This window comes from Trichosurus vulpecula, chromosome 1 (assembly GCF_011100635.1).
Source record: "Trichosurus vulpecula isolate mTriVul1 chromosome 1, mTriVul1.pri, whole genome shotgun sequence".
Taxonomy (NCBI): Eukaryota; Metazoa; Chordata; class Mammalia; order Diprotodontia; family Phalangeridae; genus Trichosurus; species Trichosurus vulpecula.
This window is the reverse complement of record NC_050573.1, coordinates 468,020,993-468,040,771: the sequence shown is the minus strand read 5'-3', so window position 1 is coordinate 468,040,771 and position 19,779 is coordinate 468,020,993.

Below are 19,779 nucleotides of genomic sequence, written 5' to 3'. Positions count from 1 at the left end.
GGAAAGGGCCTTGTCCATGACAATAAGTCTGAGAAAGGATCGTAGAATACAGATTTAGAGCCAGAAAGGACCTCAGAAGCCGTTGGTGCTAATCTTTTCAATTTACAGATGAGGAAACTGAGGCACAAGAGGTTAAGCAACTTGCCCAAGGTCCTGCAGCTAGTAAATGCAAAGGCAGAATATGAACCCAGGTCGTCCTGACTCCACGCTCAGTTTTTTACCCACTGTACCACTCAGCTCCCTAAAGGACACTGAGATCTCTTCCATTACCACTGCCTAAGGACAAAAGCCTTAGGAAGAATGAGGAATTTCTTCCTCAGGCTTGACCAGTTTGAAACAGTGAGGCAATAATAACAATGTAGATGGTAACTGTCAAAATGCCTATGTGGTTCTGTATATGAGACTCTCCACATAGAAGGTAGAAGACATAAACCATTTACTCAGACACCAGAGAACCATATCCCATAACCAAATGTTCAGCTCCCACAGCCAGTCAGTCTACTTTATCATAACAGCAAGGAACTTAAAATACCATATAACAGCCTAGAGGCTAACCACCCCAAAACCCCTCCAAGACCCCTGCTGGGGTCTTCCCCAAACAAACTCACAGTACAGCTAAGTCAGCCTTTCAGTTCTAACAATCATGAGGGCAGCCCTTAGCAGCCACCAGCAGCTATAACATCTTTCTCTCTCTCTCTCGCAGCATTTTCTGAGTCATAACTTCCTTTTCCTGTCAGGAAGCTCCTCCTACCATGTAACTTAGGCTTCCTGTGATGTAAGCAAGTCACATGGCCCATTAATAGGTGGGAAAGATCTTCAAATCAAAATTGCTAATACACCAGTGAACCTATGTGGTCAAATTAGGCCCAGGAAAGCTGTGCCTAGCTGAATCAACGACATATCCTTGCTGAATATCCTTTCCATACTTGTGTTGTATTGTTGTGTTTGTCCTTCATTTTCAAAGAGGACCATGACATCAGGGAAATGATGACAGGACTTGCAGTTGACTTTGATATGAGTGAGAGAGGGCTGTGCAAGGTCACCAGCCTCACTTTCTCCTCCAGAGCCATCTGGGTCCAGTGACCAGATATTCACCAGGATGACTGGAAATGACCCAGGATGAAATGGGAGACGCTGGCCCTTTTAGGCTCAGGCCTTTTCATGTACTCACTTAGAGTGAGGTAATGTCCATTCAGTGAATAGGCCTCTTTAAGAAGTGAGTCAGGGCCTGAGGAGGGAATACCATACACACTCAATTGGGTATCATACCCCACAGGAAAGAAGGAGGAAGAAGATAAAAAAGGGGGGATGATAGAAGGGAGGGCAGATAGGAGGAGGAGGTAATCAAAAACAAACACTTTCAAAAAGGGACAGGGTCAAGGGAGAAAATTCAATAAAGGGGGATAAGTTAGGAAGGAGCAAAACATAGTTTGTCTTTCACAACATGAGTATTGTGGAAGGGTTTTACATAATGATATGCATGTGGCCTATGTTGAATTGCTTGCCTTCTTAGGGAGGATGGGTGGGGAGGGAAGAAGGGAGAGAATTTGGAAGTCAAAGTTTTAAAAACAGATGTTCGAAAACAAACAAAAAAAAAGTTTTGCATGCAACTAGGAAATAAGATACACGGGCAATGGGATGTAGAAATTTATCTTGCCCTACAAGAGAAGAAGGGAAAGGGGGATGGGAGGGGAGTGGGGTGACAGAAGGGAGGGCTGACTGGGGAACAGGGCAACCAGAATATATGCCATCTTGGAGTGGGCGGGAGGGTAGAAATGGGGAAAAAATTTGTAATTCAAACTCTTGTGAAAATCAGTGCTGAAAACTAAATATATTAAATAAATTAAATTTTAAAAAAAAGAAGAGAGTCAAGAGATGGCCCCTTTACTTAGAAAAAAAGGGGAAAAAAATCAAACTAGGAGGGGAAGACCCTCAGGCTTGCTTCTCAAAAGAGATTGATTTTTTTTTCCCTTTCCATGCTATGTTTTAGCAAATCTCCTTTTGTTAATTGTTGCTGTTATTCAGTTGTGGCCATCTCTTTGTGACCCCATGGATGATAGCACACCAGGCTCTTCTGTCCTCCACTGTCTCCCAAAGTCTGTCCAAGTGCATGTTCACTGTTTCAATGATGCTATCTATCCATCTCATCCTCTGCAATCCCCTTCTCCCTTTGCCTTCAATCCTCCCCAACATCAGAGTCTCTTCCAGTGAGTCCTGTCTTCTTATTAGGTGACCAAAGCATTTCAGCTTCAGCATGAGTATCTGACCTTTCAATGAATAGCCTGAATTAATTTATTTAAATATTGACTAATTTGATCTCCTTAATGTCCAAGGGACTCTCAAAAGTCGTCTCCAGCACAATTCAAAAGCATCGATTTTGCAGTGCTCAGCTTCCCTTACAATCCACCTCTCACAGTCATACATTGCTACTGGAAAAACCACAGCTTTGACTATATGGACCTTTGTCGGCAAGGGGATGTCTCTGCTTTTTAGTACACTGACCAGATTTGCCATAGCTTTCCTCCTAAGGAACAAGTGTCTTTTGACTTCATGGCTGCAGTCACCGTCTGCAGTGATCTTTGAGTCCAAAAACATAACATCCGACTCTGCTTCCATTTCTTCTCCCACTGTTTGCCAGGAAGTGATGGGACCAGTTGCTAAGATCTTAGGTTTTTTTGATTTTAAGCTTCAAGCCAGCTTTTACTCTCTTCTCTTTCACCCTCACCAAGAGGCTTCTCAATTCCTCTTCGATTTCTGCCATCAGAATTAGTCAATTTTGTTCATTTGTTAATTGCTTTTGTTGTTGTTTAATCATTTCAGACTAGTGCAACTCTTTGTGACCCCATTTGGGGTTTTCTTGGCAGGGATACTGGAGTGGTTTGTCACTTCCTTCTCCAGTGTGTCCCTATTTTAAAGATGCAAATAGGGTTAAGTGACTTGCCCAAGGTCACACAGCTAGTAATTGTCTGAGGCCAGATTTGGACTCCATCTTCCTCACTCCAGGCCTGGTACTCTATCCACTGAGCCACCTAGCTGTCCCTTGTTAATTGCTAAATGTAACTCAATCCTTAATCTGAACCATTGGATTGGCCTAGTAAGCCTATACTTTGAAGACACTCACCATACCCCACTTTCCTATTCTGAAAGTCGGTCCTTCTGTCCTTCTCCAGTTCTGTAGAACATCTGCCATCCAACACAATCTTTCATAGATAAATAACATTTGAATATTCAGTAATCATGTTCACCAGTCCCCTTGCATGTCTTCATTTGGACCTGATAACCGACCTCATCAAGAATAGCCAGGGACTCTTTTACTACCACCTCATTTATGTTGAATTTCTACTCCCTGTGAATTAGTCTTTCCCAATATGAAACTCACTGACTTTAGCAAGGGAGAAATAAAGAAGGAATAAAAACGATTCTCTTTATGGTCTCTGGCTGAGTAGATACCACAGACAGTTTCCTCCCTCTACTTTCTCTTTCAGTTTAAAGCCTTTTTGAATAGATTTGAACTACTCTAGGTACATTTTTTTAAACCTACTCTTGTTTAGTGCCCTCCTACCCTGGTGGAAAGTTCAAGATTATTTTAAATTAATCCAACCATCTTAGATTAGATCCAGACATTCAAATCCCATTCTCAGACACTAGCATCTTAACTAGCTGTCTCCTTCCCAAGTCTACCCCAATTCTCTTCTAAAGTCCTTGCCTTCTATTGACAAGACTGATGAAAATGTCATCTGTTCCCCTCGGTCCTCAGTTTCTTGCCCAGCCTTTCACAAACCCTAGCAATGTTTTTCTGGATTCCTTCTGGTAGTATCATTTCTCTCCCACGTGAATTAGCACAAGTATTTAGTAGTCATTAGGTGTCATTGGAGGTTTTCTACCACCTGCCAGACACCTGCAGAAGGAGGAAGACAGCAGATCTCTTTATCCTTAATGCAAGGTTGACAAATAGCTTTCTTAATAACACTCACCAGGGAGACAGCATGGTGTACTGTGATGGTGTTGAACTCAAATAGAATGGAGGACACTAAATCATACGTAGGGATCCTGTAGGAAGCCAAATATTGACTTGGAAAACCACTTACTAACATTATCTATGTTATGTTATATTTTATTTATTTTATTAACTATCTCCTAATTCCATTTTAATCTGGTTTTGGCCACACCAGGGAATACTGCTGGCCCCAAGGTGCCAGGGCCCTGTACTTCACACCTCTGGTGTATGTAGTGAAGAGTGAAAAGAACGGGAAGTGAGGAAGACCTCAGTTCAAATCCCACCTCAGACACTGACTACCTGTGTGACCCTGCACTACTCTATGTTTCAGTTCCCTCATTTGTAAAACGAAAGGACAAAGACTTGATAGACTCTAAGGATCCTTCAGCTCTAAAATCTTTGCTCTTATGAGTCATCAACTCCCATAAGCCATCTGTTCTTACTCTGACCCTGACTTGATGACCATTCTCTTTATGACACCCATGGGTCCACAACATCATATCTTAAAGGGCAAGCAGCTGCTTTCTCCTCACAGGATTTAATTCCATGTTCTATAGGAAAAGTCTAATATCTATTATTTGGCTCCTTACATTAGTGGTCCTTCTTCCACTCTTTTTTTATATCATATTCTTCTTCTCTTCAACTTTCTGACATGGGTCAGGATTATCAATACTTTTCATATCTATTCTGTTTGTGTTTTCCCTGAGCACTAGACCTGGAGTCAGGAAGACCTGAATTCAAATCCAGCCTTAGACACTAGGCTGGGCGAGTGTGATCCTGGGCAAGTCATTTAACCTCCCTAATGCCTCAGTTTCCTCCTCTATAAAATGAAGACAATAATAGAACCTATCTCTCAGGCTTGTTGTAAGGATTAAATGAGATAGTATTTATAAAATGCTTAGCACAGTAGGTATTTAAAAAATTATTATTTCCTTCTGCTATATTTTATAGGAACATTTTATTGACCCTGATAAACTAGAGAAAGATATTTCTCAATATGCTTTACTTTCCTTTTTAGGAGGGAGACCTGTGGCATAGTAGATAGGGCATTAGACTTGGAGTGAGAATATCTGAGAGCAAATAGAACCGCAGACTCTATCTATGTAACTCTGAGCAAGTCAATTAACTTCTCTATGCCTCAGTTTCCTCAAGAGCAAAATGAGTGTGTTAGATTCAAAGGCCCTTAAGGTCCCTTCCAGCTCTAAATCTATGATCCTACTTTGATAATAGACAGCAATTAATTAAGCAGTCACAAGCATTTATTAAGTATTTACTGTGTGCCAAGCACTATACTAAACTCTGAGGATACAAAGGTAAAAACATGATTCCTGAAATTAAGCATGGCAAAAAAACAGACATGACACACTCTATACAGATTTTTGGGAAATTGTTCTCTGTCCTTGCCAGAAGTAAAATTTTCAGTCCTCTATTGTTCTTCTAATAGTAGCTCTTATGGTCAGCTCCCATGATGAAATGCTATGGTGAAGTGAGGAGGATGAGTGAAAATACAGAGGGATTTTGAAGTGTGAAGTTTGGGAGTTGAATCAGATTAGGACCAATGATCTCAGCTTTCTCAGGAAAGGAGGAGGCAAAGTCATCGATGAATAAGAGGGGTTACAAATGTCATGGGGGCTTAAGGAAAGAGTATATGTTTGGAACAGTCACTATGTTTAGTGTGATAAAATGAGAGAATTGCCATGCAGCAGTGAGAGCCCAACTAAGACCAGAAAGCATAAATTTCCAATGGCCCAGGATCCCTTTCTCTTGGTTCTCTTTGTTTGACAGTTATTCCTTCTCAATGCATGTGGTCCCCTGATGCCAATGGTTCCCTGGAAGATATGTGTAGTGTGAAGGGTTCCCTTCAAGGAACCAAACCTGCATGTGTGGCCAACTGGTCTATCACCGTCGGAATAGGAAACTCTGTTCATTAAAGGCAAAGACCAAGGTTGTTTAGCCCAGGCATATGAATTAGCCACAAATCCATCATTAATCAATCATCCACAACATGTAATTAATAGAGTAACACAGGACAAGGTAAAAAATTCACACATATCAAGGAGACATACTTAACATCCTCATCAAACTCCTCATCAGTGAGGCAGATGAAATCAATTATACCTTAAATATGAAGATTTCATCAATGTCAGAAGAAAGGCCACTCTAAGAATTGGAAATTGATGGGATGCCCATCCATTGGGGAATGGCTAAACAAGTTGTGGTATGTGAATGTAATGGAATACTATTGTTCTATAAGAAATGATGAGCAGGCAGATTTCAGAAAAGTCTGGAAAACTTACATGAACCTACTCCAAGTGAAGTGAGCAGAACCAGGAGAACATGTACACAGTAACAGCAACGCTGTGTGGTAACCAGCTTTGATAGACTTAACTCTTCTCATCAATACATGATCTAAGACAATTTCAAAAGATACAGAATAGAAAATGCTACCCACATCCAAAGAAAGAACTATGGAGTCTGAATGCAAATCAAAGCATACTATTTTGTCTCTTTTTTCTTTCTCATGGGTCTTCCCTTTTTTCTTCTTTTACAACAGGATAAATGTGGAAATATGTTTAATATGATTGTACATGTATAGCCTATATCAGATTGCATGCCATCTTAGGGAGGGGGAAGGGGAGGGAAAGAGAAAAAAAGTTAGAATTCAAAATCTCACAAAAGTGAATGTTGAAAACTATCTTTACGTGTAATTGGAAAAATATATATATAATTAAGTGGGGGGAAAAGAAGAAGAAAGGCTACCTCAATAGAACAAGGATCCCAGAACATTCCTGGGTATTCCCTTATGCCTCCATAGTCATGTAATAAGGGATATATCTGTCACTTCTTTGGTATTTTGAAAGATAATTTAACAATTAGGCTATGTTCTTTATCAAGCTAAGGTACAAAATCAGCTGAGCAGCTGACTAATGTTCACTGTAAAACAAAACACAAGAAAATCTTTCCTCTACTCCATCCTTCAACAGGTGACCAGCCTCATTTTCCAGATGAATTAAGAAAATTTAATTGAACAAGAGGAAGTGAATTCACACAATGTGTATTTTCTGGGTACGCTTCTGTGCTGTTTATATTGACATTAATGACTGATTCAACTGCTATTCAATTGTCTACTAAGGGCATTTTTATTTTTAATATAGCCTTTCCCTTTATTGAGTAAGAATTGTTTCAAGGCATATGGCAGACACTCAACAAATACAAGACTGAATATTTGGAAATAGGAGGTATAATACCAACAACAAATAAAAAACCTTCGATTCCATTGGGAGAAACAACATGTAATGATTTAAGTACCTACCAAATAAATATATAATCAATAAGTACAAGATAATTTGGGGTATAAGATACTTGTAGTTGGGTGAATCAAAATTGCTTTATGGTGACTTTTGATTTGAACTTTGAAGGAAATTAAGGATTCTAAAAGAGGGAAGGGAGGAGTGAGTTCATTCCAGGCCTGAGGGACAACCTATGAAAGGCACTGAGGCATGCTGTGTATGAGGAAAAGGAAAAAGAAAAAAAAAAGACAATTTGGTTGGATAAACGAGTGGGTAGAGGAAAAGAATGTATGATAAGCTTGGAATGTTAGCCTGGAACCAGTTCATGAAGGGTTTTAAATGCCAAATAAAAGAGTTCCTCAGGAAGTAATGACTCTTTTGGTCACTCTTTGGTCTTTATCTTCATAAGTGATATTTTTCCATATCCTTTTATAGTTCCTTCACAGGAGAGCCATCCACTGTGCTAGAACCTTAAAAGTTTGGGATATTTCGGAAAATGTCTTTGCTTTCCTTAACTGGGTCTAATCTTTCTGTTAATAGGCTGTCTTTGCTCTAGACAGACTCTTTTCTCCTGCCTAGTACCCAGCCTCTATCCTCATCCCCTTTTTCTAGAATTGTCCATATCTGCAATCATCCTTGATAGGGTTCTTCATGCCCCATACTCATTAGTCAATCCCAGCATCTCCCTGCTAGTGCCTGATTAGCAGAGATCCATCAACTAAACCTACCCTTCCCTATAAATTATGTGGTCCAGGTTTTTATCGCAGTCCACTTAAGCACCTGCAAGCATGGCAGACATCTTGGTATACATGTGGAACCTACCCCCCTCACTGTTTCTTGCTACCCTAGTTTTTGAGGTGTGGCTACTGATATATATTGATGGAGTACACACTGCTTTGGTAGAGAAGACAAGACAATCCCCCCACCCACATCCACAGCACACAACCAAGAGAACTGAAGCCAGGTACGCCAATGTCAGAGAGCAATCTCTGTGCAGATCGCTTTGGTTTTAACCTTTCATCATTGCCCCCGGCTTCCCCACACCATTCCCACCCTCAGATGTACCCTCAAGCCATCCTTTGCATGAGTTAATATAAGCCAAATAAAGCCCTTTTGCTTTCAGTATCTCTAGACAGTCTGTTTATTTGTTATGTACGGTGTGTGCCTCTTCCTTTCTCCCTTCCTTCCTCTCCCTCTGTCTACATAGGGAATCATACCCTTACCTGCAGGTACTCTGCCTAAAGGAATATAAATTTTAATTGCTGAAACCTAGCAAAGATATCTTGGGGCTTGGGGGCTAGATTTCTTTTTTATGGACCATGCCTTAAACCCAAATCATTCTAGCTCTCATTGATTGGCCAACAATGGGTCCCAGCACAAGCCTCACTTGGTCATTTTTTGGATTCTGATGGCTCAGAGTACAAGTGGCAATTGTTTCTCTTTTGGCCAGAAACCCTGAGGGTCTTCCCCTCCCGGATTGATTTCATTCCTTCATTCATTTATTGGTACCTTATCTTGCCAGGTGATCTTCAGAATCTTCCTAAGACAATTCAAATGGAAGAGATTCAGTTTTGTCCATGTTTCATAGGCATACAGCAATGAGGACAGCACAATGGCTCTGTTGATTTTCAGCTGAGGTCCTTTCTGGAAATAAACTGCCAAACATTAAAACTCTACTGCAGAGAGCACAACTACAATTGGGCTGGCCACATTGTTTGAATGCCAAACGTGGGCTTGCCTAAAAGACTCTTTTATCTATAACACACACAGGGCAAGTGCTCACATGGTGGTCAGAAGAAGCGACACAAAGACTCTCAGGGTCTCTCTTGAGAACTTTGGAATTGATTGTGTAACATGGGAGAAACTGTCACAGGACCACCCACTATGGCGTGCCCACATCAGAGAAGGTGCTGTGCTCTATGAGCAAAGCAGAATTGAAATAGCTCAAAGGAAACACAGGATTTGCAGATTTACAGTATCCACCCCAAATGTTCACAGACTATTTGTGCCCGACCTGTGGTAGAGCATTCCAAGCTCGTGTTGGTCTAATCAGCCACAGTTGCACACATTGAAACTTGACTCTAGCATAGTGATGGCATTTTGGTCCTCTTAGAAAACAAAGGACAACAACCAACCATTTTTTTTTGACTACGTAAAAAAGGCCATTCTTTGCCTCATTTTTACCTAGTCTTAATCACTGAATGGGCATTGCCTCAGAAAAACTGAGATCTGGGAAAGACTTTAGCTCAAAAAGACCAAGGTCTCCCACTTCTGGGGCCATCTCCAGTCTTCCTGATCTATATCTTGCCATGGGACCCAGACAGCTCCAGAGAAAAGACAGAGACTGGTGTCTTTGCATAGCCTTTCCTCACTTGAATCCAATTCACTTCCAAGTCATGACATCTTCTTCTTGATGTCATGGTCCTCTTCAAGGAGAAACAACAACAGTATATGCTTCAGTAACGTCTGTATCTTGTCCTCAATAAATTCAGTTGTCATTTTTTTCCCGTGGCCTGACCTACCAAGGGAAAAAAGGAAGAAAGAATGAGAACTTTTCCACCTAAAATTTTAAAGCTTTCAAAGGATATAGTCTCTCCATTGCTAATTCTGCCCAATTTGGGAATGCAGAAAGACAAATAAAACAGAAAGATCACTAAAAATTAAGTGCTAAGCACCAAAGATACAAAGAGTCAAAAAACTAGTCTGCCTTCAGGGAGTTTACAATCTAATGGAGGAGATGGCATGCAAACAAATATAGACAAAGTTAGGTATATATAGTACATAAGATGACTAGGAAATTGAATCTAGCTTTGTGACTGAATTATGAGCTGTTCAAGGCCGACTTACAAATAATGATGGAAGTGTGGTTTGAATGTTTTTTTATAGATTCCGAAATGCTCTAGAAGGTTTTTTTGTTTGTTTGTCTTTGTTGTAGCTCCCTAGGTTTCACAGAAGTTTAGACTTTGTGCAAATGTTATACCAACCCACTCAGACCCCTCTCTCATTCTCTTCCTTCTCTGAAGAATAAAAGATTTTATTGTTAGAGAAAGAGAGTGGTTTTGTCTACCATAGAATGCTCAGTCCTAAATAGAAATAAAGTCAGGTTTTTTTTTTCCCTCCAGTGACTCCAAAAGCTGGGAAGAAGAAAAAAAAAAGTGCAGTTTTTTGTAGTTTGAAGTCTCTTCAGGTACTTATGAGCCTCTTAATGCAGCTATGGTACTCTTAACTCATTTCTCCAGTTTGGAAAGGAAGCAGTCTTCAAAAAATAATGATAATAATATTTTGGGAGAAAAAAACCCACAAAATTTCATTTTAAGAGGTTGATTTACTTACTCATGATGAGTATCTCTGAATGATTTGGCAGAATTTAATTGTCTAAATAAATTAGAAGCTGGCATCTAAAAAAATTAAAATAGGCCATACACTTGTAAGTTCTTAAGTAAGAAACCAAATTGGAAATGTTTTACCTGGTAAAGTGAGATGATGCCTGCAAACCTTGGAGTTTTAGCCCTGCTCACCAGAAAGTAAAGTTTTGCAATTAGTTTGAGATGCACAAGAAAATAGTGCGAATTTGAAGATGATATTCCATAGAATAAAAGGAAACTAGATCTGAAAACAATTTGAAATATGAGTTAAAAACAGAAGTATGATGTTAAGAAATTAACACTATTTTATATATATATAATATACACATGTATGTATATATATATATATGTCGTATATACACACACATACACATATATATTTGTAACAAGGGTTTGGTTTTGTTTACTTTCTCAGTTGTCAAAAGAAGGTAAAGGGAGGGAGAGAATATAAATGTGAAAATAAAATAAAATACAATTTTAAAACAATTTTTAAAAGTTAAAAGAAAAAAGAAATTAACAGTATCAGAAAGAAAATTAAATACTGAATCAATACAAGGAAAAATGCAGTTCTGGAATTTTCAAGACATAGTCTGGGTTAATCTGAGTCCAAAAAGAGAGAATTAAAAAAAAATTAAGTATAGCATACACTGACAGTATATAGTTGAAAGTCAATTAAAAGACAAAGAAAAGTACAGTATATAAAAGTCCTCTTAAAAGTATAAAAATTTTAAAATGCAACCCAATTTTTATTTCCCTAAAGCAAGAAAATAGAATTTATTATTTTTTTTTTTATCCAAACAGGGATGATACAAGGTCCTCACCTTTGCCAGCTATCAGAATCTTTAGCCTGGGCTAAAAGGGAAGCCCAGGATTTCAAAAAGTTTGAGAAAGCTTTAGATCTAATTGAGATAAGAATCCGGATGTGTGAGTTTAAGAACCTGGCTGGGTGTGGGAGTTAGGGATATGCAAACACACTTTTAAATTTAATCTGCATTATTAACACTTTCTTAAGTCTAGACAATCAACAAAACCAGAAATCAAGCCCTGATTTGTAAATTGCTGAGACATAAATGCTCACATAGAATATTCAACAATCTGCTCACAAAGGGGTTCCAGCTACCTCCAGCAAACTCCTGAATAAGAGGAAAATAAGGAGATTGCTATGCTTGTGTGGAAGCATATCTTAAAATACCTTTTTAGTTTCCCTGGAAATATTAAGAAATAATTTTTCTGGGGCAGCCAGGTGGCTCAGTGAGTAGAGCACCGGCCCTGGAGTCAGGCGGACCTGAGTTCAAATCCGGCCTCAGACACTTGATACACTTACTAGCTGTGTGATCTTGGGTGAGTCACTTAACCTCAACTGCCCTGCCAAAGAGCAAAAAAAAAAAAAAAAAAAAAAAAAGAATTTTTCTCTAGCCTACAGCTCTTTCCAGACTTTTCCCTTTAGGAAAGTTTGAAGAACAAAAGCTAAGGCCTTCTTTTGAAATGGAATAAGGATGATAAACAAATTTCATTCGCCTCCAGATAAGATCATAGCTTCAGAAGACATTACAGCCAAGACCCAGCAGAGGTCTATGCCCTCTTTTCATTCAAGGTTAAGACTTATATCAGGAGAAGGAACTCTTTTTAGTCCTTTGGGGGAAGCAATCCCAGAAGGAATTCAGTGATGACTATTCCAGAATGTTACTGTATTTTAATATTTTATGAACTTTTCCTCATTCAAGAATCCTATAAATGTTACCTCAAATTATCTTAAAGTAGAGGGTACAATTAGAAGACATGGAGAACTACAGTTTGGATATCTCCTCTCTCAACTAGAAATGAGTTGGACATAGATTGTTAACTTAGATAAGATCATTTCTGATCAAGGAGATTAAATGAAAAAGTTGCTGTTCAGTTGTTCAGTCATGTCTGACTCTTCATGACCCCATGGACCAATGCATGCCAGGCCCTTCTCCTCCATGATCTCCCAAAGTCTATCCCAAGTTCATTTTTATTGCTTCCAGATACTATTTATCGATCTCATCCACTGCCATTCCTTTCTTTTTTGCCTTCAATCTTTCCCAGCATCAGGGTCTTTTCCAATGAGTCTTGTCTTCTCATTGTGTGGCCAGAGTATTTAAGCTTCAGTATTTGACCTTCCAGTTGATGGGGTACAGTCTCTGGGAGCCCCCTTAAACCCACTTTGAATCTTCCCACTTGATGAGACATTTGCCTGAGGCCATAAGCCTTTCATTATCACTAGGCCCAATCTTTGTTACTCTTAACCTAGCCTAGCCCTCCCTTGTCTGTCATCTCCAGGTAGCCTTCAACTACTTCCCACCCTTAATCCCTTTCCTGGAGTTTGACCTCTCCTTACCCCAGTCACATCAAGACCTTCCCTAAACCCTTCCTCCCATCCCCCCAGAACCACCCCTAGATCCCTCCCACAGCCTTTCTCTATATAAATCTCATCTTGCTTCCATGAAGGTGCTCAGATTCAATCTAGCTCAACAGCTTGTGAAAATGAGTCATAAATGAATGGTGAGATTTCTTAAGACTCTACCCAATATGGAGAATCTTTAATAAACTTTTTTTTTCTCTTTGGCTGTAAAAAGGCTTGAGTCGAATTCAGTCGAGCAGGACCCTGCACATTGGTATTTTGGAGTCTTGAGCACCCCTAAACCTCAACACAGTGAATGGCCTCAATTAATTTAAATATTGACGGATTTCATCTCCTTGCTGTCCAAGGGACTCAAGTCATCTCTAGTACCACAGTTCAAAAGCATAGATTCTGCAGGGCTCCGCTTTCCTTATAATACACACTCACAACCATACATTGCTAGTGGAAAAACCACAGCTCCGATTATATGGACCTTTGCCAGCGAGGTGACGTCTCTGCTTTTTAGTACACTGACTCGATTTGCCATAGCTTTCCTTCCAAGGAGCAAGCATCTTTTAATGTCATGGCTACAGCCCAAGAATGAAATCTGACACTGCTTCCATTTCTTCACCCTCTGTTTGCCAGGAAGTCATGGGATCAGTTACCATGATCTTAGGTTTTGGTTTTGTTTCTTATGTTAAGCTACAAGCCAGCTTTTACTGTCTCCTCTTTCACCCTCATCAAGAGGCTTCTCAATTCTTTACTTTCTGCCATCAGAGTGGTATTGTCTGCATATCTGAGGTTGTTGATACTTCTACTGGCAATGTTTTAAGTCCATGATTTGGTTTTATGTTAGTGTTACGTTTCCTGGGTTGTGATCTTTGGGAAATAATTGTATCAAAGTGCTATTCATTTGTGGGATGGTACCCAGCGTGTAATGTTTTTGTCTCATCAATCTATCAGCTTTTCTTTTGATCTGAATGCTGTGGTTTTACAACTTTGAGCTATTACTTAGATAACATTTGTAAAAAACACTTAGCGAAGTGCCAGGCATCTAGTGGGTCCTATATAAAAGTTTATTCCCTTCCCCTACTTATTAAAAAAGAAATAAGCATTTATTAAATACCTACTGTTAGGCACTGTGCTAAGTGCTTTTACAAATATTATCTAAGAAATAGCTCCAAGTTATGAAATATTCAAAAACTTTAGGAGTTTACCGATGGCTGTGAGCATGAGGAAACTAAAGTAGTAAAGTACTGCAGCCTTCGATGTGCTTTCAATTTTGGTCAAAATTCCTGCTAACCTGTAACCTGATCTTCTTTATAGATTCAGCCCAAATTCTTCCTGACACCAGGCAGGTCTGCCTACACTTTTTAACCTAGCTGAATAAAAGCAGAAATGTTTAATTTACTATAATAAGCTTTGTGTTTGATATAAGCATTTGGTTCATTAAGTTATGATAAGGGTGCCCACTATGTTTACTGTTTATTTGTTACAAAAGCATATGATTCAATAGAAAAAATACCACCTTAAAGGCTCTGTTTCAACAAGTCATCTCCATCTATACCCCAAAATCATTGGCTACTTTCTGAAAGATAAATAAGCAGAGGTGACCCCATCCAATGCCTCTGCTTGTACAATAAATGCCAGGTGAGGCATAACATGGAGCTATAAGCTCAACAAAGGCATTAGCCACTATGACAAATGAGATCCAATATAGAAACCAAGTTAAAGAGGGAATGACTGTGGATGGTGGTTCTCTAGATGGTCCCGTTTGCAGATGGCATCATACTGAACACTGCAGAGACTTCTGGAAGAAATCCATAACCTTACTACACACAGAGGAAAAACCAAGGGGCTGAAGGGTACAGACTGTCCTGAATTAAATAAGAGGAAAGCAGTCTGCATTGCCTTCAGGAAACTGCAAAGCTTCATTAATTGCCCCTGAGCTCTCAGAACTAAAGGCCCTACCTTTCTAATGCCTAGTGTGTGGTCACAAATCATACAACACTAGAGTCTCCAAAAACTTAAAATTAAGTATCGCACAGAGCAACGGAGAAGTATATAGTGGCTCTAATTAGTTTGTAACATAGAACAAATAAGAAACTTTTAAAAAGAGCTACAGTTACTCTCCCAATCCCTGTGATACTTAATTGCTGCCTGCCTGACGGTAAACCACCCCTGTTTCCAATTACCACCCTTCATGATCTCATTTCCATTCTCCTCAACCTTACCCAGTCCATCCAGACCACCTCTTTCCATTGGGCCCTTGGGAATTCCTCTATCATTGCTAGCAAGCTCCCTTTCCCTGTGACCCTCTAACTTCCCCTCTGGGATCAATGAAAAGTAGGGTAGGAGGGAAGATGCAGAAAGTGCTGGAGAAGACAGCTAGCTAGGGAAGCAAGACCATGTTGGAGAAGTCAGTTCTTTGAATTCTAGATGATGGAAGCACCTTGAGAAGAAGAGGTATATACACACAGAGAGGCAGAGAGACAGAGACAGAGAGAGAGACACAGAGAGAGCAAGAGAGACAGCAAGAGAGAGAGCAAGAGAGACACATACACAGAAACACACACACACACACACACACAAAGATACACAGAGAGAGAGAGAGACAGAGACAGACACACAGAGACACAGACACACACACACACACACACACACACATGCACGCACGCACAGAGACAGAGAGGGAGAGAGAGAGAGACAGAGAGAGCAAGAGAGACACAGAGAGAGCAAGAGAGACACACACAGAAAGACACACACACACACAAAGATACACAGAGAGAGAGAGAAAGACAGAGAGAGACACAGAGAGAGACAGACATACACACACACAGAGACAGAGACACAGAGAGAGAGAGACAGAGAGACAGAGAGGGAGAGAGACACGCACACACAGAGACACACACACACACAAAGATACACAGAGAGAGACACACACACACAGACAGAGACACACACGCAGAGACACACAGAAAGAAACACACACACAGACAGAGAGATAAACACACACGGACACAGAGAGAGAGACAGACAGACAGAGGAAGAGAGACACACACAGAGAGAGAGACAGAGAAAGAGAGAGACAGACACACATACACACAGAGACACAGAGAGAGAGATACAGAGACACAGAGAGACAGAGAGAGAGACAGAGAGAGACACAGAGAGACAGAGAGACACAGAGAGACAGAGAGACACACACAGAGACACACACACACACAGAGACACACACACAGAGACACACACACACAGAGATAGATGGAGAGAGAGACCCAGAGAGAGAGACACACACACAGAGACACACACACACACACACACAGGGAGAGAGACACACACAGACACACACACAGAGACACAGGGAGAGAGAGAGACACAGAGAAAGAGACAGAGAGACACAGAGAGAGACACACAAAGAGAGAGACACAGACAGAGACAGAGAGAGAGACAGAGAGACAGAGAGGCACACACACACAGAGAGAGACACAGAGAGAGAGAGAGACACAGAGAGAGAGAGAGAGAGAAACAGAGAGAGACACACACAGAGAGAGAGACACAGAGAGAGAGACACACACACACACAGAGACAGACAGAGAGAGAGACATAGAGAGGGAGAGAGACAGAGAGATAAAGAGAGAGACACACACACACAGAGAGACACACAGAGACACACACACACAGAGAGACATGGAGAGAGAGACACAGAGAGAGAGAGACACAGAGACAGAGAGAGAGACACACACACACACAGAGACACAGAGAGAGAGACCGACAGAGAGAGACAGAGAGATACACACACAGAGACACACAGACAGACACAGAGATACACACACACGGACACAGAGAGAGAGACAGAGGAAGAGAGAGACACACACACACACACACAGAGACAGAGACACAGAGAAAGAGAGAGACAGAGAGAGACAGAGAGACAGAGAGAGACAGATACACACACACAGAGACACAGAGAGAGACACAGAGAGAGAGAGAGAGACACAGAGACACACACACACACAGACACAGAGAGAGACACACACACAGAGACATACACACACACACAGACACAGAGAGACATAGAGAGAGACACACACACACAGAAAGAGAGAGACACAGAGAGAGAGAGACACGCACACAGAGACATGCAGAGAGACAGAGACAGAGAGAGAGACACAGAGACACACACACACACAGATACACAGACACACACACAGAGACACACAGAGAGAGACACACACACAGAGACAGACACAGAGACACACACACACACAGACACAGAGAAAGAGAGAGAGACCGACAGACAGAGACAGAGAGACACACACACACAGAGACAGAGAGAGAGACACAGAGAGAGACAGAGAGAGAGACACACAGAGAGGGATCTATAAAGAGATATATATATATATATATATATATATATATATATATATATCTTAGATAGATATTGCTTATACAGCAAGGCAAATCCTTGCTTATATGAAGATATATATGTAGCTATCACTATCTAGCTATACCTTTTATGTATACAGCTGTTTGCATGTTGCCTCCCCAATTAGAATATAAACTCCTTGAGGGCAGGGATTTGCCTTGCTTTGTATCCTCTGTGCTCAGCACAAAAAGGATTTTGACTGATACCCCAGATGTCACCATCATCCACAAACATTCCATGATCTCCAAACCCTAACTTTCTTCTATCTAATCAAACCCTCCAAAGATTCCATTTCCTATGTGAAGAAGAGTCCTATCAATACTAACCTCTCCTAGTTAAAGCACTAAGGCACCCTGAGGGAAAGACAAGAAGCAACATGTGTCACACAAGTCAAACCATCCCCACCACCCCATGTATCCCATTGAAGGTGGCCCAGGACCTTGCACTGAAGAGTCCTGAGAAGGGCAGCCTCCCTGGACCAGCTGGTTCCAAGTGGCCAAGCAGCTATCATAGAGGGTAAAATGTGAAGAACGGGGCCAACATTCCTGCCACCACCAATACTGATTGCCAATCAACTGCTATTGACAAGCATGTGAGACCAAGAGCCCTGACAACTATGCTTCCAGCATAGTCTTTGAAGCCCCCACCTCCTAAAAAATCACCAATAATAAAGATTAGAAAAAGGAAGGTTTTGCCACCAAAGTCCTTGGCCCTTTTGAAAGGTTCAACATCAGAAACATACGAATTCATCAATGTAATTGACACTAAAGAAGATGTATTCCTACCTGCTTTGCTTCTAAACCATAAAGATCCCTGGGTTTTTCCATCTGAGTTGCAGCTAACGCTTCCTATATGCAGCTGATATTTCCCATACATGTTGTCTCTCCATTTTAGATCATGAGTTTCTTGAGAGCAGGCACTGTCTTGTTTTTCTATTTGTATCCCAAACATTTAGAACAGTGTACATGCTTAATAATGTCTTTTCATTTATTTATTCCCTATGCCTTAGCCCTCTTAAACCTAATCTTCATCCTCATCATGACCTTTAATCCCTCCATCTCTCAGTATTTTCTCACTCTATGACCTCTGGCTATGACCTAACTTTCCTCCTCTTTTTGTTAATGTATAATACTTTATTTTTCTCAATTAAATGTTGAAGAAATTTTTTAACATTTACTTTTTTTAAAGTTTAGAGTTCCCTCCCTGAAATGGTAAGCAATCAAATATATTTCCTGCTTTCTTAATTTCAACACTATAGATTATATATTCAACACTATAGTTAACCACTTCTCCTCTATGCTGACCTCTATTCTCAAATCCATAGCTTGCCTGTTCGATTATTGCTTACACCTGTCAATCCCCATCCCTAATTTGGTCCCACCATCTGCAACCTGTGCTCCTACTCACTTGCTGCATAACAGAAGAAATCAACTGAGCTAAATGGTTATTTGTGTTATCTAAACTCAACAGGGCCTTTGATGCAGCAAGGCAAATTTTTTTATCCTGATTCTCTATCCTACTCCCCACAGAAGCTTTTTGAAACCTATTTTCTCTCCTCACACCTCCCACATCTCCTCCCCATAATCCTCTCAGTTAAGGACTTCCATATTCTATCATAAAAATTGAAGCCATTAACTCCCTCTCCTCCCTTTTTTCTCCATCTCAAACCCCCTTGATGTAATCTCCCGCTCTATCCTCTTAGTCTCTGATAATGGAGTAACTCTTACAGGGTCAGCCCCTACACATTCTCTCAATCCCATTCTCCCCTTCTTCTCCAACAGATATCCCCCATCATCTTTCCCCTTTCTCTAATCTTCAAACTCTCCCTATTTAATAGTTCCTTTCCTACTGTCTGTGAACATGCTCGAGCCTTCTCCATCCTTACAAAACCTTCACTTGATCCTACCATGCTCTCAAGGTATCGTTCTATATCTCATCCTTTCCTCAGCCGACACCCCAGGAAAAGCTGCCTACACTGATTTGCTCTGTTTCCTCTCCCTCACTTCTCAAGCCTGTTGCAATCTGCCTTCCAAGCTCACCACTCAAATGAAATTCCTTTCTTCAAAATTACCACGGATTTCTCAAGTTCCATATCTGATGGTCTTTTCCCAGTACTCATGCTCCTTGACATTTCTGCTGTATTTGACACTACTGACCACCCTTACCTCCTAGATACTTTCTCTTCTTTGGGTTTTCTTATAAACATCTTCTTGGTTCTCTTCCTGCCTGTCTGATTTCTCTCAGTCTCCTTTGCTGGCTTTTCATCCACATCCCATCCCTTACTGCGGGTCTACTTCAAGGTCCTGTCCTGTGCCCTCTTCTCTTTATATATGGTC